Here is a 24,661-nt window from a genome sequence, read left to right on the forward strand (position 1 = left end):
TGATGAAAGTGAAAGAGGAGAGTGACAAAGTTGGCTTAAAGCTCAACATTCAGAAAACTAAGATCATGGCATCTGGTCTCATCACTTCATGGGAAATAGATGGGGAAAGAGTAGAAACAGTGTTAGACTTTATTTTGGGGGGTTCCAAAATCACTGCAGATGGTGACTGTAGCCATGAAATTAAAAGACGCTTACTACTTGGAAGAAAAGTTATGACCAACCTAGAGAGCATATTCAAAAGCAGAGACATTCCTTTGCCTACTAAGGTCCGTCTAGTCAAGGCTATGGTTTTTCCATTGTTTATGTATGGATGTGAGAGCTGGACTGTGAAGAAAGCTGAGCTCTGAAGAATTGATGCTTTTGAACTGTGGTGTTGGAGAAGACTCTTGAGAGTCCCTTGGACTGCAAGGAGATCCAACCAGTCCATCCTAATTGAGATCAGTCCTGGGTGTTCATTGGAAGGACTGATGCTAAAGCTGAAACTCCAATACTTTGGCCACCTGATGTGAAGAGTTGACTCACTGGAAAAGAGTCTGATGTTGGGAGGGATTGGGGGCAGGAGGAGAAGGGGACGACCGAGGATGAGATGGCTGGATGGCATCAGCGACTTGATGGACATGAGTTTGGGTGGACTCTGGCAGTTGGTGATGGACAGGGAGGCCTGGCGTGGTGTGATTCATGGGGTCGCAAAGAGTTGTACACGACTGAGGGACTGACCTGAACTGAACTAAACCAGAGTACTCAAATTAAAATGTCTTTTTAAATTTGTTTTTCTTTTTTTTGGGGGGGGGGGACCTTTGTAAAAACTTTTACATTTTATTTTTTTTAAACCCAATTTCTATTTTGCTTTGGAGTATAGCCAATTACCAATGTTGTGATAGTTTCAGTTAGACACCAAAGGAACTCAGCCATACATATAAATATATCCATTCTCCCCTAAACTACCCTCCTATTGAGGCTGCCACATAACATTGAGCAGAGTTCCCTGCACTATACAGTAGGTCCTTGTTGGTTACCCATTTCAAATATAGCAGTGTATACATGTCGATTCCAAACTCCCTAACTATCCGTTCCCATAATTTGCCCTGGCAAACATAAGTTCATTCTCTGGTCTGTCAGTCTGGTTATGTTTTGTAAATAAGTTCATTTGTATCATTTCTTTTTAGACTCCACAAATAAGGGATGTCATAATAAAATGTCTTTGAGACTAAGGTATGACATATATTAGACATATACTGCTACGCTAAGTCACTTCAGTCGTGTCTGACTCTGTGCGACCCCACAGACAGCAGCCCACCAGGCTCCCCCGTCCCTGGGATTCTCCAGGCAAGAACACTGGAGTGGGTTGCCATTTCCTTCTCCAATGCATGAAAGTGAAAAGTGAAAGTGAAGTCGCTCAGTCGTGCCGGACTCTTACCGACACCATGGACTGCAGCCTACCAGGCTCCTTCATCCATGGGATTTTCCAGGCAAGAGTACTGGAGTGGGGTGCCATTGCCTTCTCCGATATATATGTTTAAATTATGACATATGTTAGAGCCTAGGAATGAATGCTCAGGCCTCATTTTAAAGTATTAAACTGCAAAAAACTTAGAGACTAATCTCATGTTAAATCTCTATGGGGCTGGAGGTGATAAAGTTCCTGGATTGGAAAGGAATCTAGAACTTCAAGGTCTTTGAGGCTAGAATGAGAGAAAACAAAGCAAAAGTCTTGGAAGTATTCCCTTTAGGCATCTGTATTCTAGTCTAAGAACCACAGAAGCTACTGGGAGAGTTTCATTAAAGAAGAAGGTATGGGGAGGGGCAATTTGAAAAAAAGACACAGAGCCTTGAAGTTGATTTCACTGTCATTTACTGAGATAGACCATATCAGAGTCTATTGAGGTGAGGTGGGATGGGCAGGAGGGTCTTGGAAATATTTGAGATTTTCCATGGGTCATGTGGATGTGGAGAGGCAGAGAAAAGTTTGAGTGAGTTCTGATAGTGGCTCTCAGAAATCAAGCTGGAGATAGAAATGTGAGTTGACTATATATAGACATGTAGAGTGAAGAGGATGAAAACCGATCAAGGGTAATCCCAAGAGCTCTGATATTTCATTATGAGGATTAAGTGAATGACACACTTAAAACCCCCAACACGATGGCTGGAACAGAGTAGGCACTCAGTAAATGTTAGTTTTCTTCCTCTCAAGAAACACTTTTTGTTTTTATTTTTTATTTTGTTTTGTTTTTTATATTTCTTTCTTTCTTTTTTTATTTTTTCTTTTTTCTCAAGAAACAGTTTTTTGGGGGGCCACTCTGCACCACTTGCAGGTCTTCCTGGGGCAAGGAATTGAATTGGGGCCTGTGGTAATTAAACACCGCCAGTGAATTCCCAAGAAACACTTGTTAAATGAGCTGCTTGTTAACAATTAATCCCAAACAAGATTGATCTTTTAGGACTTTCCTGGTTGGGCTTTCTGGGTGACATTAGTGGTAAAGAATCTGCCTGCTAATGCAGGAGATATGAGATGTGGGTTCAATCTCTGGGTCGGGAGGATCCCCTGGAGGAAGTCATGGTATAAGAGCCTGGCAGGCTATAGTCCATAGGGTTGCAAAGCGTTGGACACAACTGAAGCTACTTAGCAGGCATGCACAGTGGATAGGAATCCACCTGCCAAGGCAGGGAACATGAGTTAGACCTCTGATCTGGGAAGATTCCATATGCCTTGGGCAACTCAAGCCTGTGGGCCACTACTGAAACCTTCGAGCCCTAGAGCCTGCATGCCATAGCTACTGAGCCGGTGTGTTGGAACTACTAAAGCCCGTGCACCTAGATGATCCTGTGCTCTGCAAGAGAAGCCACTGCAATGAGAAGCCCGTGCACCGCAATGATAGAGCAGCCCCCTCTCGCTGCAATTAGAGAAAGCCTGAGTGGAGCAACCAAGACACAGTGTAACCAAAAATAGATCAATTATAATTCTTATCTTTAAAAAAACAGATTGACCTCTAAGAATAAACCTGCAAATAGGGTCACAGGGCTAATTCAGTGCAACAGCCATTGCACACTTGTTGAGTTATACAAATATAAGCATTTCAGAAAAGGAAAAGGAAATTGTGATCTTTGTACCTACCATGGGAACCGCAGATGATCTCTGGTACTTCTTCCCCCAGTATGGGGCCAGACCCCAAGTTCTCTCCCCAGCTCACCTAGGAGAGTGCCTTAATGACTCCTGCTGACTGGGCGTGTATAAACCCATTTTAAAGAATCTGTTTCTGTCTTCCACTCTGCCCCTCCTTGATCTGTCCCACCCTAGGTACTAGGGTAGATCTCTAAAGAAGAGACAATAGGAGATTTTCAACTCTGGAAAAAAAAATCATTTGTAGTAACTACTAGGGGAAATTTCTGGTTTGGAACTTTGCTGAAGAAGTTCATCCTAGTTATTCAATTCTACTATACCCCTTTCTCCAAATATAAGAATCCATTTGCTTTTCTGGCCTTCCCTGGTGACTCAGATGGTAAAGAATCTGCCTGCAATGAGGGAGACCCAGGTTTGATCCCAGGGTCGGGAAGATCCCCTGGAGGAGGGCATGGCAACCCACTCCAGTATTCTTGCCTGGAGAATCCCCATGGACAGAGGAGCCTGGTGGGTTGCAGTCCATGGGGTTGCAAAGAGTTAGACACGACTGACTAAGCATGCATGCATTTGCTTTTTTCCGGGGGAGATCTGGCTTTATCACTGTTTTGTGTTGATGTTTTTCAGTCGCTCAGTCGTGTCTGACTCTTTTCGACCACACGGACTGCAGCACACCAGGCTTCCCTGTTCTTCACTATCTCCTGGAGTTTGCTCAAACTCATGTTCATTGAGTCAGTGATGCCATCCAAACATCTTGTCCTCCGTCCCCTTATTTTGTTACTAAAGCTTATTGACTAGAGAATTTTAGATATTCTGGAGATAAGTGAAGGCAGAGTACACTAACTTGGTGTTAGAATTTGGGATTCAGGGGAATTCCCTGGTGGTCCAGTGGTTAGGACTAGGTGCTTTCACTGTTGGAGCAGGGATTGAATCCCTGGTGGGGAATTAAGATTCTGCAAGCCATGCAGCAGCCAATAAATAAATAAATAAATACAATAAAACGGGGCTTTAACAACTGGGAGGATATGGAAAGAACTCTGAGGCGAGGGAGAGGAGCAAGTGTGAAATCCCAGAACACAGCCCCAAAGCTGTGTCTTTATTGTTCATACCGAGATGCCTACTAGATACCCACGTGGAAGAGTCATAGAAGTAACTGAATTTACAAGGTTGGAGCTAAGCAGAGTCAGAGTTGAAGACAGAAATTTAGGAGTTACTGTCATTTAAATTGGGTGTGTTTAACTTTCTGCTGAGCACCCCTCTGACAGTCTGGTGAAATTACTAGGGTCATTTTATATATTCCTGTATTATTATAATATATTAAATAACAGATCTAGTTGGTAAATCTGTTAATCATTTGAGACCTGAGAAATTAACAGCCATGACCTCCAAGTTATAGAAAAGGAATCAATATCTTTAGATATCTGGACATTGTAATATGAAAATGTTTGTGGTTTCTGTGGATGACAAAGCCACAGGTACTGCAATATTATTGTACTTAAATTCCTTTATCCATGAATGAAACATTCAGCCTTTTCCAGCTGCATCTCTGCAGATGTGGAGTGCTTGTCTATGCCCATGGCCATGCAGTCTGAGGGCCCTCTGCAGTCCATGTGAGTCTTCAGACTCAAGACGACTGCCATGGCCCAGGTACACTGCTAATGAGGTAACAACCTCATCAAGGTGAACGGGTGACGGCTGGAGATGATCAAACCAAGCACGTTGCAGTGCAAGCTACTGGAACCTGTTCTGCTTCTGGGCAGGATCCTATTTCTCTGCCCCCTTTTCAGCTCAGCTTTTCCTCCAAATTTGCTTGTTGTCACCTTGCTTCCTCTGTCTCCCTCATTGTCCTCCTCATTGCATGCCAAGCACATGCAGATGTTCTCACTTATCCAAAGCTACTCTTGTCAAAATTCCCGCAATCTTCACATTGCCTACAGTGTGAAGTAAAAGTGTCTGCCTACAATGAGGAAGACCTGGGTTCAATCCCTGGATCAGGAAGATCTGGAGAAGGGAAATGGCAACCCACTCCAGTACTCTTGCCTGGAAAATTGCATGGATGGAGGAGCCTGGTAGGCTACAGTCCATGGAGTCACAGAGTAGGATGCGCCTGAGTGACTTCGCTTTCTTTCTTTCTTTCGCATTGCCAGTGGCTACTTCTCTGCACCTCTTCTTTATCTCCCAATCTCCATCTTACTTTTTGAAGGACTTTCTTCTGGCTTCTGTGACTCATCACTTTCCTGGATTCCCTCCTACCTTAGTACTCTTTCTCAGTCACCTATACCTTCTATAAGAATCCTCAAGTTTTGGGCTATATAGAACTGCGTGTTTTGTTAAGAATTAAAAAAAAAAAAAAAGATGAATGGGCCTCACCCCAGATATTCTGAGTCAGAATGTGTGGTCAGGGTACTCATGTCCCACTGTGTTTTAAAATAAATGGCACGAGTGGGAATTCCCTGGCAGTCCAGTAGTTAGGACCCCATACTTTCACTATTGAGGGCACAGGTTGTGGAACTAAGGTCCCTCAGACTGCTTGGTGTGGGCAAAACTAAATAAATAAACAAACAGCAAAAGTCCTGGCAGAGATCAAAATTTGAAACCTAGCACCATCCAGGATTAAAAAAATTACTTTTTCATAGCTTAATTATGTAATATGTATAATAATAAAATAATACAATATTCCTTTTATACTTTGTATGTCACCATAATCCCATTTACAAATGTCATAATTGAATGTTATGATAATCTCATTTTAGATTTCTATGATTTCAGTTGAGTTATCAAGGATGCAAGAGAGTATACATTCCAAAAAACCAATCATAAAGATAAATTCCCTTGTTTCCATCCTCTGCTTAAAAATAAAAGCAGCAGCAACCCTGGATCTGGGGTCAGAAGACCCAGTTCATTTTACAGATGTGATATTCCTGTTCTGGACATGTCATTTAACCTTTTTTAGATCTCAGTTTTGTCTCATCCACATTATGAGGATTGTTATAATCCCTGTTTAGACATGATTCATCATTCTATTGACCTGCTTCCATCTCTGCTTGACACTATTTGCTGTTTCAAGGTTCCAGGACAACTGCTGGAAACAGACCCATTCATCAGTTTCTATCTCTGGAGGAGTTAGACTCAAGACTCTGTATCCAAGACACTGTTTTGATACTTATGATAGTCTGACATAATTATTTGAATATATTATTGAAAGATTATTTTGATAAAAGGTGAGAGGCTAGACCATAGTTTCATTGTTTTGGAGCAGACTTTTCGCAACACTAGATAAAACAGAGTTTAGAGTCATCTAAGAAAAAGGTCTGACAAATCTCAGTCCATGTTCGTCTTTTTTTTGGTCCCATTTGTGTGTTTGTGTGCATGTGTGTGTGTAAGAAACAGCCTGCAGGATTCTGATTACAGTGTGGGAAGTGACTGGATGAACAAGTGCGAAAATAGCAAGCCCATTTCTTAAAGAAAACTGCTCTGAACAGATCTGATTGAAGTTTTTGTTTCTCCCTTCTTCTCAATGTATAAAATGAGCAGTCACTAGCAAGCTGCCGTAAACACAGTTTGCACAGCTTGTCTTGGCATCTTTATGAAGTCCCAGCTCTCTCCTTTTAGATGATCTGACCACCATCTTCCATGAATAGTGTGCTCAAAGCAGGTATGACAATATTATGGAGCTTTGCTGTCCAATGTGGTAGCCTTTAGTTACCTAAAGGCTGTTTAGATTTAAACTTAATGAAAGTGAAATACAATAAAAAATTCACTTCCTTGGTCAGGTTAACCATACTTTAAGGGTCAATAAAGGTGGCTAGTCGCTAGAAAAAGCATGTAGTCAAGCATCAAATGGTTACTGCTAATTACAAAAACCAGACATCTCAGGTTAATCATTCTGTGCTTTTCTGTGTATGGGAAGACGCAAGAAATTGGAGTCATTTGAAAATTTCCCTTAGATATGCATCTTAACTATCTAGGGGCTAGTATATTTAAAGCACAGATTGCTTCCGGATTTTTTTTTTTTTTTTTCCCATCCTGAATTCCCCTCAGGGCACACTGTCCTGGGCAGCTGCGGTAGCTAATGGCTTGATCCTTTTAGATTGGAATGGCAGGTAACTTTTTATTTTTCCCAACACTAATTTCATCCTTCTTGGTCTTCTCTTGTCCTCTGCTGCCTTTATAGACTGTTCTCAGAAAGCAGAGCACACCCTTCAGGCACCTTGGAATTACCCTAACTGGCCACAGTCTGGTCCCCAAATTGTAGCCTTTATCTGGATTCTAAGTCTCCAATTTTGTGAAAACTATTTGTTCTGAAAGGCCCAAGATGTAATGAAGGGTCCATTCCTATAGCAGACTCCTATAGGTCTTCGAAATAAGAATGGTTCCTGTATCAGGTGCCCTCTGTGTACCAGGCAACGTAGCATACTGTCTATGTGCGTGTTTCATTTATTTCTCTCATTAGGAGAAATGCTCTCATACTTACATGAGGTTGATATGGATTTTCCTCTGTTTTCCAGATGAGAAAAGGGAGACCCAGAAAAACTGAGTTGCATGCTAAAGTTGATATAGAAATACTCTCCAGCCAAGCCCCTTGCCCTTGCCAGAATGGTTCTGATCATGTTATGACTTGTACTGTGGCTGTTTGTTTATCCAGTGGGCTGTAATCTTCAGGAATGGGATAATATCGCATTTGTCTTTATATTGTTTATAATTCCTGGCACAGCCCCTTTTACATAGCAAGGGTGCACTAACTGGGCGATGGAACAGTAGTTAGAAAGCCTAACTTTCACACTTAGAATTCTCAAGGTTTTTCACATCCTTCAACAAAGAAGAGCATTTTAATAAGATTTGTGGGAGAAGTGAACTGAAAGCAAAATTTGCCAAGGAAATCTGAAAAGGTTTTTTTTGTTTTTTTTTTTTCAGATTGACTCTTGAGGTTAAGGAAGAAGGAAATGCTCCTGTGGGTGGAGGTGCCTAAGGAAGGCATCGTTTCACATTAGGTTCAAAGCCAAGTTTTTTGCTCCATGAAGTCCTGTTTTCATGGGGTTTAGACGAAAACCTCATTTACATATGAAATTGTTGCTCATGCTGACAAACTGAAGCACATTGACTGCCTGGAGATTATGTGCTTTGTTAATTCAGCATCAAGCTGTTGTCCTGGAGGGGGAAATATCTCTCTCTACCTCTTTCTGGTCATCTCGTGGCTGAACTAATACAAATTTTAATTAATTTGTGTGGAGGTCTGGTGGAAAATGAACCTAAGAAGTGGTCAAGGCAGGCAACTTTTGTACTTTTTAGACAAAGAACCAATAAATTTGTGAGGAATTAATGGAACAAGACATTTTGGCTTTGGGTTCTTAGTGAAGAAACTAAACAGAGTTTGGGCTTGAGGTAGTAAATTAAAGATGTAGCCAGGTTTGCTTAAAAAAGCCTCCCAGTTCAAATTCCCCATCTCTGAGGATAAGGGTGTCCTCTGCTTCTAGATGTAGGGAGGGCACCTTTCATGTGGAGATTTATTTCCTGCTTTCAAGGAACAGAGAGAATGGTCAAAGTGCCTTTCTTGCATCAACTGTTTGTTAAGTAGCTATTTTTTAATGAAGTTTTTAAAGGCCACTTTCCATTTACAGTTATCACAAAATATTGGCTGTGTTCCCTGTGTTGTACAGTATATCCTTGAGCCTGTCTTACACTCAATAGTTTGTACCTCCCACTCCACCCACCCCGCTCCCCTTCTCCACTGGTTACCACTAGTTTGTTCTATCTGTGAGTCTGCTTTTTTGTTATGTTTACTAGTTGGTCGTGTTTTTTTGATTCTACATATAAATGATATCATATAGTGTGGGTCTTTCTCTGTCTGGTTTATTTCACAGAGTGTGTGTGTGTGAGCGTGTGTGTTAGTCACTCAGTCATGACTCTTTGCGACCCCATGGACTGTAGTCTACCAGACTCCCCTGTCCATGGGATTCTTCAGGCAAGAATACTGGAGTGGGTAGCCATTCCTTTCTCCAGGGTATCTTCCCTAGCCAGATATCAGAACCGGGATTTCCTGCATTGCAGGCAGATTCCACCAGGGAAGACCTTCACTTAGCATAGCACTCTCTAAGTCCATCCATGCTGCTGTGAATGCCAAACTTTCATTCTTTTTTTTATGATCGAGCAGTATTTTATATGTGTGTGTGTGTGTGTGTGTGTGTGTGTGTATCACATCTTTTAAGTAACTTTCAGTTCAGTTCAGTCGTTCAGTCGTGTCTGACTCTTTGTGACTCTATGGACTGCAGCATGCCAGGCTTCCCTGTCCATTACCAACTCCTGGACCTTGCTGAAACTCATGTCCATTGAGTTGATGATGCCATTCAACCATCTCATCCTCTGTTGTCCCCTTCTCCTCCTTCAAAACAATGAATATGCCATGAGGCATATTTGGGAGTGGTGTGCCCTGGGCTCCAACACTGTGCTGGGCATTATTGAAATGCAACTGGGAAGGGCTTTCTGATCTTCATGGACCATCTTTAGGTGGATTTTGCATTTACATTCCAAACACTTCTAACTAGCTGTCTTAGCTAGTCAAAACCAGTTAGTTTTCTTAGCAAAGTCATTAAGGAGCTAATGTAGAATAAAGTGGGCAGATTATTTATTTTTTTATTTTTTGCTTTGTCTTCCAAAGCTACAGGTTATCTTTGACCACAGATGAGAAAGAATGGATTCATCAAACCCGGATACAAATAGGAATTTATTATACAAAAAAGATGGCATATCATCATATCAATGGGGAAAATTTGGTTTATTTAGTGATAGTGCTGGATAAACACATAACCTTGCCTGAAACAATCCCCTCTTTGCTAGTAGCTTCATTGTCCTGCCCCCTTCTGCCTATAAAACTTTTATTTTCTAAGCTATTCAAAGCTCCTTTCTGTCTGCTAGATGAGATGCTGCTGATTCATGAACCAGTGAATAAAGGCAATAAGATCTTTAAAATTTACTCAGTCAAATTTTGTTTTTTAACAATCATCAGTTACTGGGACTTTCTTGGTGGTTCAGTGGCTAAGACTCTGTGCTCCCAGTGCAGGGGGCCCAAGTTCGATCTCTGGTCTGGGAACTTGAGTATGTTTGGTGCCCAAGTGCAAGAATGCTTAGGGTATATATATATATATATAAGAAACAGACTGATGTGTGCTTAATTTGTCAAGATAGTGCCTCTTTTTATATGTTTATCGGCTTCCCTTGTGGCTCAGCTGGTAAAGAATCCACCTGCCATGCAGGAGTCTTGGGTTTGATCCCTGGGTTGGGAAGATCCCCTGGAGAAGGGAAAGGCTAACCTTTCCAGTATTCTGGCCTAGAGAATTTCTTGGACTGTATAGTCCATGGGGTTGCAAAGACACAGACACGACTGGGTGACTTTCACTGCATATGCTTGTTGGCAATTCTGAAAAATGTCTGTTCATGACTCTTACCCCTTTTTCTGTTGGGTTGCTAGCATTTTATTAATAGTAGGAATTCTATATTAGGTGTAGCCAGCTGCCAAAATCTTATTGCACTTTTGGAACTTTTTGCATTGTAAGAATATTAACTATTAAAATAACCAAAAATAGCTTACTAGCAGTTTTAAATGTTGGTGTGCTTGAGAATTATGAAGGAGGAAAAAGTTTTTCTCAGCCTTCTTAGGGTTCCTTGCTGGGTCGGAAAATTAAACTGACAAAGACAGATTAACAGGAGAAAAGCACGCACATTTTATTGAATTTTTACAGGTTCATTAAAGAATGAAGATGTGAAGAAATGACCAGAGCAGGAAAGTTTTATATCTTTTAGGCAAGGGAACAATAAATCTGTGAAGAATTGACAAGTAAATGGGTTTGGGCTAGGGAGTAATCCAGCTAGTGCTAGTTAGTTATTCTCTTCCTTAACTTGGAAGATAAAAGTTAGCAAGGTTTGTTGCAGACCCTTCTGGTTGGTGTCTGAGCTGATAAGTGTTTGTCTCCAGTCAAAGGAGAATTTATTTCTTGCCTTTAGGCAGAAAAGGGCAAGCCTTTCTGCATTTATTACTGCTTAATATGCTATCGTCTCAAAATAAATTCTGTCAAAGAGGGTGACTTATTCTGATTTCCTCAGAACCACCTGGAATGTTAAAAATGCATATTCCCAGACCTCAACTCTGGAGAGTCTATCAGGTTGAGGTGGGACACAGCAATGTGTATTTCAAACAATTGATCAACTTGAGATTGGTTATCCCTGGAGAAGTACTGTCTCAGAGGTATATAGGGGAGAACTGGTGAGTTTTTCACTATGCAAGAGTGGAAGAGGAGGAACTGAGCTAATTTAGAGAATATATGCAGTGAAAAGAGAAGTTTGGGGAGCTATAGTTAGAGAGCATCTCCTTTACAGTTTAATGAGAGGACAGTTGAATGTTGAACATGAGCAAGTCTTGATTACACGTATGAGAAGGGAAAGATTGTAAATCAATGCCAGGAGGGATTGTTCAGGAAGTGACTTTGTGAGAAATAAAAGTTGGCTCAATAAGAACCTTAACTGAGAAGCATTATATTCATTCATTGTACAAATATGTGTTGAACACATACTGGTTTAGATACTGCTCAGTTTAGATACTGAGCAAGATGTTGGGCATGCAAAGAAAATAAGAAAATGGTTCCTATGCCAAAAAAGAATGGGAAAGGCTGATTCACAAAGAGGTAACCCAATAAGGTATACTATATGCTATAACAGCAGTTAAAAGTACTATGGTGGCACAGGAACGCTACTCAATATTCTGTAATAATTTATATGGGAAAAGAATCTGAAAATGAATAGATATACATATATGTATAGCCAAATAACTCTGTTGAAACTAACATAACTTTGTAAATCAACTATTGCGGCTGTTCAGTTGCTAAGTAATGTACTCTTTGCGACCCCATGAACTGCAGCAGGCCAGGCCTCTCTGTCCCTCACTATCTCCTGGAGTTTGCCCAAGTTCATATCCATTGAGTCAGTGATGCTTTAGAGGTGGAGGGTAGATTGGCAATGAAGTGGGAAAGGAAATCAGCCAGATCCTAATGCTGGCCTAAGGAATTTTATCTTATTCAATGTGACAGGGAAACTACTAGAGGATTTTAAGGTGGGGATTGGATGAGATTTGATTTAAATCAGAGAATGAATTGGGGTTGCAGGCAGGAAATATGCTGGGAGCCCATTGTAAGGAGTCCAGGACTAGGGACCGAGAAGCCCAGATAGCAGGAGGAGCTGCAGAGGTGAGAGAGGCGAAGGGTCTGGTTACCCTGGTGGAGAATGTAAGACCTGCTATTGGAGCAGACGTGGACGGTGAAGGGAAGGGAAGAATCAAGGCTAGGGCTCTCCCACTGTCTCTGCTCCCATCTCTCACCTTGAGCGGCTACCAGACACAGTCTGATCACTTCCCTGGGGCCTCAAGCCTGCCCTCTCCTCTTCCATCCCTAATTGCGTTGCTGATTAAATGATATTTTAGATCAGTGATACTTCTAAACAAAGCTAATCACATCACTCCCCTCCTTAAAATTCTTAGGTGAGACCCTAACTGTGCTCAGATCAAAGCCCAGACACCTTAGAGGAACGGAAAGGAATTGCAAGTACAGGTTTTCGACATTGATTCCTCATTTAATCCTTCCCAGAATTCCATAAGGAAGTGATTATCCCCATTTTATGGGTAATACACTAAAACCAGAGGTGAAAGAATTTGCCCAAGATTACAGGGTCACAGAGCCATTAAATGGCAGATGCTTGTTCACAAGAAGCCAGTGGTTTCCAAATAAGGTTGTAAGAGGAGTAATTGTTGAGGGATGAGGGAACCCCCAGGGCAACAATTTCTGAATATCCTGGGGGAGGAGGTGACTTAAAAAAAAAAAAAGATTTTATTTTTTAGAACAGTATTACATTCATATCAAAATTGAGTGGAAGTACAGAGATTTCCCATAGACCCTTGTGTCCCAACATATGCACAGCCTTCCCCATTATCAACATTTCCCAACAGAGTCGTGCATTTGTTACAACTGATGGACCTACACAGGCACATCATTATCACCAAGAGTCCACAGTTTACAGTAGAGCTCACTCTTGATGACGCACGTTCTATGAGCTTGGACAAATGGATATTAACATGTATCCACCATTATAGTGTCATACAGAGCAGCTTCATGGCCCTACAATTCCTGTGTGCTCTGCCTGTTCACCCCTTCCTCCCTGCCCGCCCCTGGCAACCACTGATCTTTTCTGTCTCCATAGTTTTGCCTTTTCTAGAATTCATATAACTGTATTCATGCAGTAGGTAATCTTTTCAGATTGGCTTCTTTCACTTGCTCAGTCGCTTTAGTCATGTCCAACTCTTTGAGACCCTGTGGCTTGTAGCCCACCAGGCTCCTCTGACCATCGAATTCTCCAGGCAAGAATACTGGAGTGAGTTGCCATGCCCTCCTCCAGGGGATCTTCCCGGCCCAGGGATCGAACCTGTGTCTCCACATTGGAGGCAGATTCTTTACCCACTGAACCACCTGGGGAGCTCTCTTTCACTTAGTAATATGCATTTAGGATTCTTTCATGTCACCTCATGGCTTGATATCTCAATTTTTTTTTAATGCTGAATAATATTCCATTTTCTGAATGTACTAAAATTTATTTATTTGTTCACCTAGTAAAGTACATCTTGGCTACATCCACATTTTGGCAATTAAGAATGAAACTGCAATAAACCTCCATGTGCAGGTTTTTATGTCAATGCATTTTTAAATCGCTTTGAGTCAATATCAAGGAATGTGATTACTTGATCATTTGGTATGAATATGTTCAGTTTTGTAAGAAATTGCCAAAGTGTCTGTATCAGTTTGCATATCGTCTTGCTCTACATTTGACCTATATTTGATGCTTTCATTGTTCTGAAATTTTACCATTTTAATAGTTGTCTAGAGGTATCTCATTCTCTTAATACACATTTTTTTATGACCTGTGATATAGAGCATCATTTCATGTGCTTATTTACCATTTATAGATCCTTTTAGGTGAGGTGTCTGTTAAGGTCTTTGGCCCATTTTTTAAATCAGTTATTTGTCTTATTTTTGACTTTTAAGAGCTCTTTGAATATTTTAGATAATATTCCTTTATCAGATATGTCTTTTGCAAATATTACCTCCCAGTCTGCGGCTTTCTTTTCATTCTTTTCACAGAGTCTGTCATAGTGCAGGAAAAATTAATTTTAATGAAGTCCAGCTTATCAATTCTTTCTTTCATGGATCATACCTTTGGTGTCGTATCTAAAAAGTCATTGCTAAACCCAAGGTCATCTTGCAGGAGTTTTGTAGTGTTGTGTTTTACATTTAGGTCTGGGATCTGCTTTGAATTAATTTTGGTGAACCTTTATGTCTGGATTGCTTTTTTAGCGAGTGGATGTCCAGTTGTTCAAGTATGATATGCTGGCTGTGTTGTTCGGGCACAGCTGTAACTGTGACAAAAAGATCAGTCAGGGCTTCCATCTTTGTAGTGGTTTCTTGAAGGAGTGTGTGGTCTTAACGCAGACTGTGTGTCCGCCCAAGCACTTCCAGCTCTCCTAAAGAGATAATCTGACAGCAGAGAGTCGGGAGAGTGCCTGCCCAGGGAGGAAGCTTAAGGGGCTTTGGAGTCGTGGAAACGTTCTGTCTCTTCATCTGGGTGGTGGTGACATGTAAAAATTTGTGTGCTGTATGGATGTTATGTTGCAATTACAAAACTAATAAAGGGGCAGTACAGTGTACAGGTTAAGAGACCGGGCTCTGGGCTCGGGTAAATCTGGGTCTGAATCCCCAGCTCTTGACTTGGACAGGTCACTGTCTCCAGACCTCAGTTTTCTCACTTGTAAAGTGGGTATTATACCTTCTACCCTCATGGTTATATGCATGTGTGTGTTAAGTCACTTCAATAATGTACAATTCTTTGCAACCCCATGGACTGTAGCCTGCCAGGCTCCTCTGTCCATGGGATTCTCCAGGCAAAAATACTGGAGTGGATTGCCATGCCCTTCTCCAGGGGATCTTTTGCACCCAAAGATTGAATCTTCATCTCTTAAGTCTTCTTTATTAGCAGGCAGTTTCTTTATCACTGGGCTCAGATGGCAAATAATCTGACTGCAATGTGGGAGACCTGGGTTCGATTCTTGGGTTGAGAAGATCCCCTGGAGAAAGGAAAAACCACTCAGTATGGTATTCTGACCTGGAGAATTCCATGGATAAAGGAACCTGGCAAGCTACAGTCCATAGGGTCACAGAGTCTGACACTACTGAGCGACTTTTTTTACCACTAGCACCACCTGGGAAGCCCTTGGTCATATGTATAAGGCTTAGCAAATCTTAAGTTTAAGAATTTAATAACTTGTAGAAGAACTAATTCTTCTTTGCCTATATTATCACTGAAGACAAGACAAGAATACATTTTATCAAGAACATTTGTTCAGTTCAGTTCAGTCCTCGGTCCTGTCCGACTCTTTGCGACCCCATGAACTGCAGCACGACAGGCTTCCCTGTCCATCACCAGCTCCCGGAGGTGCTCAAACTCATGCCCATTGAGTTGGTGATGCCATCCAACCATCTCATCCTCTGTCGTCCCCTTGTCAGATACCAGCTTATTAGATACCAAGCAAAAATGTTAGATACCAGCAAAAATGTTTACCAGCTTGTTAGATACCAGAAAAAATGTTTTTGTTGGTGAAAAGGTGATACAATTCTTTCTGGCATGTCTGAGATTCTCTTGGTTTACATTCCTGGAATACTGACTGTCCCAGCCAGCAAGGAGAGAAGGACCCTCGCTCTCCCGCCACACTGACCATGTGACCTCGGGGCAAGGCACTGAAACGTTCCTTTTCTGTAAAGCAAGGGCAATGCTCTTTGCAGCTGCTATTGATGAGATCATCAGTACAAAGTAAACAATGCAAAGCATGATTCAAAATTGTGATTTGTTGTTCGTTGCCATTTCCTTTTCTCCAGAGGTCGGTTTGGAGGAGGGGAGTTAGAGAATCCTTGTGGCGCCCTCTAGCGGGCGCTCTGTTATCACACGTTCCCAGGGAATTGACAACGAACGTTGTACTATGTGGAGGGACACGGGAACGTTCTTCCTTCTAAATACACAAGATTCTCTCTGTTCTCACTGCCTGGACTGGAATAGCTCATATGAGGGCGAGACTATTTCACACACCCTGGGTGTCAGATGTCTTCCTCATGAGGGATCTCCTGATGGGTTTAAGTGCTTCGCTGAAGAAACGAGTAATGTCCAAGAGAACAAACTTTGTCCATTGTTGTTGCTCAGTGTAGGATGAAAGGGACAGTGTTCCTGGGAAGCTGGTTAAAAAAAACAGTTCAGCACAGAGTTTTAAAGCACTTGCGATTCTGGTAAGGTCCTGAGGAACAGCAGGATTAGGGAGTAGAAAAGAGGCAATCAGCGGAAAAGAACGCTGGACTTTAAAAGCCTCATTAGGTGTGTTTGTTATGCTTTCTCCAAAGTCAGAAAGTGTAAGTGTGATGGAGTGAGAATCTGTTAATCACAGTTTAAAGCTGTTCCAGCTGCCAACCCTCAGCAAGCAGCTGCTAATTATTTATCAGATAAAGTTGTCCCACGTAAAAAGTTCCACTGAGGTTGAAGGTCCCTGGACTTGGTATGACTTAACCAAATCCACAAAGTGTTTCTGGTTTTAGGTTTTAGAAATAGCTTAATCAGATCCTACATAAGAAAAAAGTCATGTAGCTGGAACATAGGTTAAGCTTTGTGGGGGTTTCAAGTAGCTGATAATGTTACGGATCTCAGGAATCTCGGAGTCGGCAGGAAATCCCAGGTCATGACTGGGACACGATGCAAAGCAGGTAGTCCCTTTACGCCCACATCCCTGGATCTCAGCACCAAGGCAATTCAGTCATCCACAGGAACTGTGCTTTAAGAGAAACCAGACTTTCTCAACCCCAGCACTGGTGACTAGTGGCTGGATAATTCTGTGGTGTGGGGTCCATCATGTGCCTTGGAGAATGCTGGAAGCATCCCTGGCCTCTCCCCTCTAGAAGCCAGTGGCACCTCCCCTGCCCCACCTTGAGACAATCAGAAATGTCTCTAGACATTGCCAAATGTCTCCTTTGAGGCAAAATCCCTTGGCTGAGAATCACTGCAGTAAGACTCAAGATAGAATATCATCTTATGAAATTTTGTTTTTAATTTTGTTATTGGGAAGACTGTTTTAGCTGGAGCATCTCACAGAGACTGGGGTAAAAGGAGGAAAACGTCATCCTAAACCAGGCTGGACTGCGGCATTGGTATTCTGACTTGGTCCTTGGAGATCTTTGGTTAAACCTCTGCTTTACAGATGAGGAAACTTCACCTTACAGGGAGGTATATCATTTGTCCAAGCAGAGCTTGTGATGTGGAAAACACTGGAGAACTCCCATGGAACATTTCTTTTTCCCTTATCCAAAATGAAATCTACTTGAAGAATTAAAGAGGAAATCCTTTTTTTAAAGACACTTTTCTCTTTCATGGTGTTGGCAATGAAGCTTATAGCTCTGAAAATTGGAAAGAAAGTACTGTTTCATGCATGGCTTTCTGTGTGACTATGATGGGAAACTCAGTATAATATAATAATAAACTCAGTATAATATTTTCTGATCACTGAGGACTGTTGAACATGCCAGCATAGAACTAAGGGTTTTAAACTTAGTGTATCATTTAACTGTTGCTTAATTGGGTAGTTGCCCAATGGGTAACTACTGTTACCATCCCCATTTTAAAGATAAGGAAATTAAGGCTTACTGAGGCTGGGTTGCCAAAGACCAAGCCTTATAAATGATGGGCCTGGAGTACAAATTCAGATGGCTGTACTCAATTCAGATTGAGATTAATATTTTAATAGGAAGTGTAAAGCAGACTGCCCACCCCTCATCACCCACTGACAGAGTAGCCTTTCTGATCCTGGCACTCCAGGCCTGACACACTATGGCCCCACTCTTGCTCTCAGTCCTCCCCATTCCTCCTCTTCTCACCCACTGTGTCCTCTGAGCTGAAACCGCTGCCTCTCCCCTTTCCTTTCCTGCTTCTCGCTTCTTCTTACTGGGATGGCCTTTTCCCTGTGAGTCTATATAGAAATCTGTGCTGGATGGCTCTTCCTACATGAAGGCTTCTTGCTTTCTCCACTTTGGAAGAAATACTAATACATCCTTCCTGGGAATGGATCAGGATGCTGGGTGTACTTTAGAAGCAGGGATTTAGTTCTCCTGGATGACAGAGGAAGAAGGGCCAAGGAGGATGGATGGGCTGGAAGGGACACAGATAAGCAGGTTAAAACATTTCATTGGGAGAGAGTAGAAGGCATAAAGAGTTGAGAGCCGGAGGAGGGAGGGTTCTGCATCACGTCATTGTGCCGGGTTTATTAACACAGGGCCGTAAGGGGTCTGGGTGGGGCACCAATATTGTCCATCATTGATCTGACCACTCTGTGCTTTAATCAGAAGTGTCCAGCAGTGCAATTAGGAGACTAACTGGGACCCAACCTGCAGAATTCTTCAGATTATAAGCTTCTTGAGGGCAGAAGTTGGTCTGCTTTGTTGAATCCTCAGGTCTTAGACGTGTGCCTGGCACACGGTAGGGAGTCCATATGTATATGTTGGATGAATGAACTAGAGACACAGGGAGACAGCATCATTTTCACATGCTACACATCAGGAGAGTTTTTAAGAGTTCAAAAAGCATGGGTAAAACTCTGTGGAATTTTTCTGGTGTCCTGGAAACTTTAAATATTGGATACTTCTTGCCAGGTAGAACTTCTCTCCAGGAACTGTAGGTGTCTGAGCAGCAGGGTTTTCTTGGGGATCCTCCACCTTCCCTCAGCCTCCACCTGTATCTTTCTTCTTACATTGAAAAGATGACCTTTTATGTGGTCACACACAGAGATTAGATGATTTTTTGGTAGATTATGGTAGCCAACGGTAGGTGGAGGTGGATAATATTATATAGACTCAGATCAAATTCTGCCCAACATCGAATGTATTAAACATTCATTGATTAGAAGGTAGGATCAAGTCAGTTCATACAACATAGCCGTGTACTCAGTGAAGCCCCAGCTCTCTGAGTCAGGGTTGGGAAGCACAGATGCAGTGATAGCAGGGAGGACGGATTCGGCTAACTTTATATGCATCATGCAAATAGAGTCCTTCCAGTGGCTGGATATAGGACCATTCATGGAACAAGCCTCAGGTACCATTCCCAAAGACAAAGGGCCAGTGGAGACCCTCAACTGGTTCAGGCAGCAGGTGGCATTTGTACTGCAACGAATCCACTTCTGTTGAATATGAAGGTTGGACATGATCAGATTTGTGCTTTAGAAAATCTGGTTCCAGCTGCTGTATGTGGAAGGAACTAGGGACCAGAGTGCATGGATGGACTAGTTGGGAGACAGCGAGTCTGTCTATTTTTGAAAAAAATTTTCTTTTTGAAAATTTGTGTTGTATTTATTAATATTGCAGCTTAACAAATCTTTGGTATTACTTCCCTTTTAAACCAAAAGCACATTTTTGAGCATCTAGAATGTGCCGGGTATGGGGATACGTATTTTCACATGTACTATTTCATTTCACCCTTCACTATGACTCTGTGAGGTAAACAGAGCACGTATTTTTATTTATTATTTGACTTCCAAAGAGGCTGCTGCAGTTTTTCAAGCAAGAGCTGTTGGTAGCTTTGACCAGGGCAGTGGAAGTGGATGAACTTGAGAGTTACCATCAACAGACTGTGGGGGAGTGAGGCCAGAGATCTCCACCCAGCTCTGCAGGTCCAACCACCTCGTGTGTGCAAAACAGATCTCACAGTCCTCCAGGGGACATCGCACCACGGCAGGAAGTTCTGTTGGAGGAGCAGAGGATGGAAAATGTAGAAGTAAAAACCTTGAGTTCAAGTCCTCTATGAGCACCTGCATTTGTGGCCCGGGGACCAGGCCACAATGACCCTCCCCTGGGCACCGCCCCGTGTATTGAAGTCTGAGAGCAAGGCAGTCAACCCTCACGGAAGCAGGTGATGGTGTGGTCCACTGGGGGAGGCCCTGGGTGCTGTAACGCTTCCCCAGGTCAGAGCTGTGCCTCATGCACTGTCCCCCGAGGCCCTTGTCCTATCTTCGCAGGAAGGGCAGGGAGCCACCCTCTTAGCCTGCACTGCCTGCAAGGGACAGCTGGTGCTGTGTTCAGAATGAGGTCGCCACACAGCCTGTGGGGAGGACAGAGCTGGGCCTGTCCGGTCTGTCTGTGGGAATTTTGGGAGAAAGTGTCTCTTCCTGGTCGTCACATTGAAAATGGGCGCCTGGAGCCCGGGATGTGCAGGTCTGGAGCAGAAGTCCCTTTTGTGCAGAAAACAGTCTCCGCCTCCCAGGAAGGCGCCCTCTCCTGGCCTGGAGCAGACTCTCACGGTCTGAGGTCCACGTTTCTTCCGTTATCCACTTCCTGGTTGGCCACCCCACTCCTCCAGGCTAGTCTTGGGGCATCCGGCATCTGCTCCCTTATTGGGAGGGATCTCAGGTGCACTCAGTTGCTATTCTGGGCCCTTGGGAAGGACTTAGTACTTGAAGTTCCTGCTCCTCCAGGGAAAGGGGGAGACTTGGCTAACCTTGGCTCTGGCGGCAGAAAGTGGGCCACTCCTGGGGCGTCCTGTGCTTCAGCTCGGTCAGTTGCTTCCCCACACCTGTGCATGTCCCACAGGCCCTGATTAGAAGGAGCTGGTGGAAAAGGCTCTCCACTATTCACTGGCCATGCAAGCACACTGCCAGGAGAGGGCGCCGGTGGTCAAAACTGGAAGGTGGGTGGGGTGAGGGAGGTAGGGGGGGGGGAGGTAGGTGAGGTGGGGGAGGTAGGTGGGGTGGGGGAGGTGGGGTGGGGCGAAGGGAAGGAACAAGCTCTCTTTCAGAGGTAACTAGAGGTATTCTCCTACACCTGAGGCCAGAAGCTGGTAAAACATACTTCTGTTCTGACCTGGGAGCTTACCAGGGACCCATGTCACAGCCAGACTGGCCTAGGCAGAGGGTGAACTGCCCCCAAGTGTCTGTAGTTGTCATTGTGGAAAGATGACCTCAACTAGTGGGAGCCAGGAGGTGCCCAGAAGTTCCCTGCACCTTTGAGTTCGTTCGTGGGTGGTGAACAGGCTCCGCCTCCCTCTCCCCTTTTGATGGAGATACCTGTCATTTATCTGATGGAGTATTCGCTCTATTTGACTGCCTGAGCTTCTGAATGTATTTCCGGATATCTCCAGAAGCACATTACTTGGGAAGGATGACTTAGCCCGGTGCCGAGGACTTTACCCTTAACCACCAACCCCAATCTGCTGGTAGGAAGGCAGCCTGGGGTCAGGCACAGCTGCAGAGGAAATTACATTGCAGCTGCAGCCTAACTGATGAGAAACACAGAGAGTGTGGTGGACTAGAGAGTCCCTGCTGAAAATGAATGCTGCGAGGCTGTGGCTAGTTTCTGTCCGTGTTGCGGGTAGTGTTGCAAATATGTGTGTGCTGATTCCTGTGTATTTAATGCTTAGTTTTAAGTGCATGGGAGGGATTTTGGTGGAAAGTGTTACATCATCTGACTTAAATTAGCCCAATTCCAGTCCATTTTAGTTCACTGATTCCTAAAATGTCGATGTTCACTCTTGGCATCTCCTGTTTGACCATTTTCAATTTGCCTTGATTCATGGACCTAACATTCCAGGTTTTTATGCAATATTGTTCTTTACAGCATCGGACTTTACTTCCATCACCAGTCACATCCACAACTGGGCATTGTTTTTGCTTTGGGTTCGTCTCTTCATTCTTTCTGGAGTTATTTCTCCACTCTTCCGCAGCAGCATATTGGGTACCTTCTGACTTGGGGAGTTCATCTTTCAGTGTCCTATCTTTTTTGCCTTTTCATACTGTTCATGGGGTTCTCAAGGCAAGAATACTGAAGTGGTTTTCATTCCCTTCTCCAGTGGACAATGTTTTGTCAGAACCCTCCACCATGACCTGTCCATCTTGGGTGGCCCTACACAGCATGGCTCATAGTTTCATTGAGTTAGACAGGGCTGTGGAATGGGCAAATTTAACTTAGATGACCATTGTATCTACTACTGTGGGCAAGAATCCCTTAGAAGAAATGGAGTAGCCATCATAGTCAACAAAAGAGTCTGAAATGCAGTACTTGGGTGCAGTCTCAAAAATAACAGAATGATCTCTGTTCGTTTCTAAGGCAAATCATTCAATATCACAGTAATCCAAGTCTATGTCCCAACCAGGAATGCTGAAGAAGCTGAAGTTGAACAGTTCTATGAAGACCTATAAGACCTTCTAGAACTAACACCCAAACAAGATATCCTTTACATTATAGGGTACTGGAATACAAAAGTAGGAAGTCAAGAGATACCTGGAGTATCAGGCAAATTTGGCCTTGGAGTACAAAATGAAGCAGGCAAAGGCTAACAGAGTTTTGCCAAGAGAACACATTGGTCATAGCAAACACCCTCTTCCAACAACAAAAGAGAAGACTCTACATATGGACATTACCAGATGGTCAATACCAAAGTCAGATTGATTATATTCTTTGCAGCCAAAGATGGAGAAGCTCTATACACTCAGCAAAAACAAGACTGGGAGCTGACTGTGGCTCAGATCATGAACTCCTTATTGCCAGATTCAGACTTAAATTAAAGAAAGTAGGGAAAACCGCTAGACCATTCAGGTATGACCTAAATCATTTGATTATACAGTGGAAGTGAAGAGATTAGATCTGATAGAGTGCCTGAAGAGCTATGGACGGAGGTTTGTGACATTATACAGGAAGCAGTGATCAAGTCTGTCCCCAAGAAAAAGAAATGCAAAAAGGCAAAATGGTTGCCTGAGGAGGCCTTACAAATAGCTGAGAAAAGAAGAGAAGTGAAAGGTAAAGGAGGAAAGGAAAGATGTACCCATTTGAATGCAGAGTTCCAAAGAATAGCAACAAGAGATAAAACCTTCCTCAGCAGACCATTGCAAAGAGATAGAAGAAAACAATAGAATGGGAAAGACTAGAGATCTCTTCAAGAAAATTAGAGATACCAAGGGAACATTTCATGCAAAGATGGGCACAATAATGGACAGAAATGGTATGGACCTAACTGAAACAGAAGATATTGAGAAGAAGTGGCAAGAATACACAGAAGAACTATACAAAAAAGATCTTCACGACCCAGATAACCACAATGGTGTGATCACTCACCTAGAGCCAGACATCTTGGAATGGGAAGTCAAGTGGGCCTTAGGAAGCATCACTATGAACAAAGCTAATGGAGGTGATGGAATTCCAGCTGAGCTATTGCAAATCCTAAAAGATGATGCTGTGAAAGTGCTGCACTCAATATGCCAGCAAATTTGGAAAACTCAGCAGTGGCCACAGGACTGGAAAAGGTCAGTCTTCATTCCAATCCCAAAGAAAGGCAAAGAATGTTCAAACTACTGCACAATTGCACTCATCTCACATGCTAATGAAATAATGCTCAAAATCCTTCAGGCCAGGCTTCAACAGTATGTGAACCAGATGTTCAAGCTGGTTTTCGAAAAGGCAGAGGAACCAGAGATCAAATTGCCAACATCTGTTGGATCATCAAAAAAGGAAGAGATTTCCAGAAAAACATCTACTTCTGCTTTATTGACTACTCCAAAGCCTTTGATTGTGTGTATCACAACAAACTATGGAAAATACAAGAGACAGGAATACCAGACCACTTGACCTGCCTCCTGAGAAATCTGTATGCAGGTCAAGAAGCAACAGTTAGAACTGGACATGGAACAACAGGCTGGTTCCAAATTGAGAAAGGAATACGTCAAGGCTGTATATTGTCACTCTGCTAATTTAAGTTGTATGCAGAGTACATCATGTGAAATGCCAGGCTGGATGAAGCACAAGCTAGAATCAAGATTGGCGGGAGAAATATCAATAACCTCAGAAGTGCAGATGATGCCATTCTTATGGCAGAAAGTGAAGAGGAACTGAAGAGTTTCTTGATGAAAGTGAAAGAAGAGAGAAAAAGTTGGTTTAAAACTCAACATTCAGAAAACTAAGATCATGGCATAAGGTCCCATCACTCCATGGAAAATAGATGGAAAAACAATGGAAACAGTGAGAGACTTATTTTGGGCTCCAAAATCACTGCAGATGGTGATGGAAGTCATGAAATTAAAAGACGCTTACTCCTTGGAAGAAAAGCTGTGAGAGTTGGACTATAAAGAAAGCTGAGCACTGAAGAATAGATGCTTTTGAACTGTGATTTTGGAGAAGACTCTTGAGAGTCCCTTGGACTGCAAGGAGATCCAACCAGTCAATCTTAAAGGAAATCAGTACTGAATATTCATTGGAATGACTGATGCTGAAGCTAAAATTCCAATACTTTGGCCACCCGATGTGAAGAACTGACTCATTGGAAAAGACCCTGATGCTGGGAAAGATTGAAGACGGAAGGAGAAGGGGACGACAGAGGATGAGATGGTTGGATGGCATCACTGACTCAATGGACATGAGTTTGAATAAACTCTGGGAGTTGGTGATGAACAGG

General features: G+C 42.8%; 1 pseudogene; it reads right to left on the reverse strand.

Moving 5' to 3' along the window:
- LOC120851205 overlaps positions 1-24,661 on the reverse strand; it is a 45,931-nt pseudogene that overhangs the window by 20,650 nt on the left and 620 nt on the right.

The sequence above is a fragment of the Oryx dammah genome, unplaced genomic scaffold, assembly GCF_014754425.2.
Source record: "Oryx dammah isolate SB20612 unplaced genomic scaffold, SCBI_Odam_1.1 HiC_scaffold_1, whole genome shotgun sequence".
In the NCBI taxonomy this organism is placed as follows: Eukaryota; Metazoa; Chordata; class Mammalia; order Artiodactyla; family Bovidae; genus Oryx; species Oryx dammah.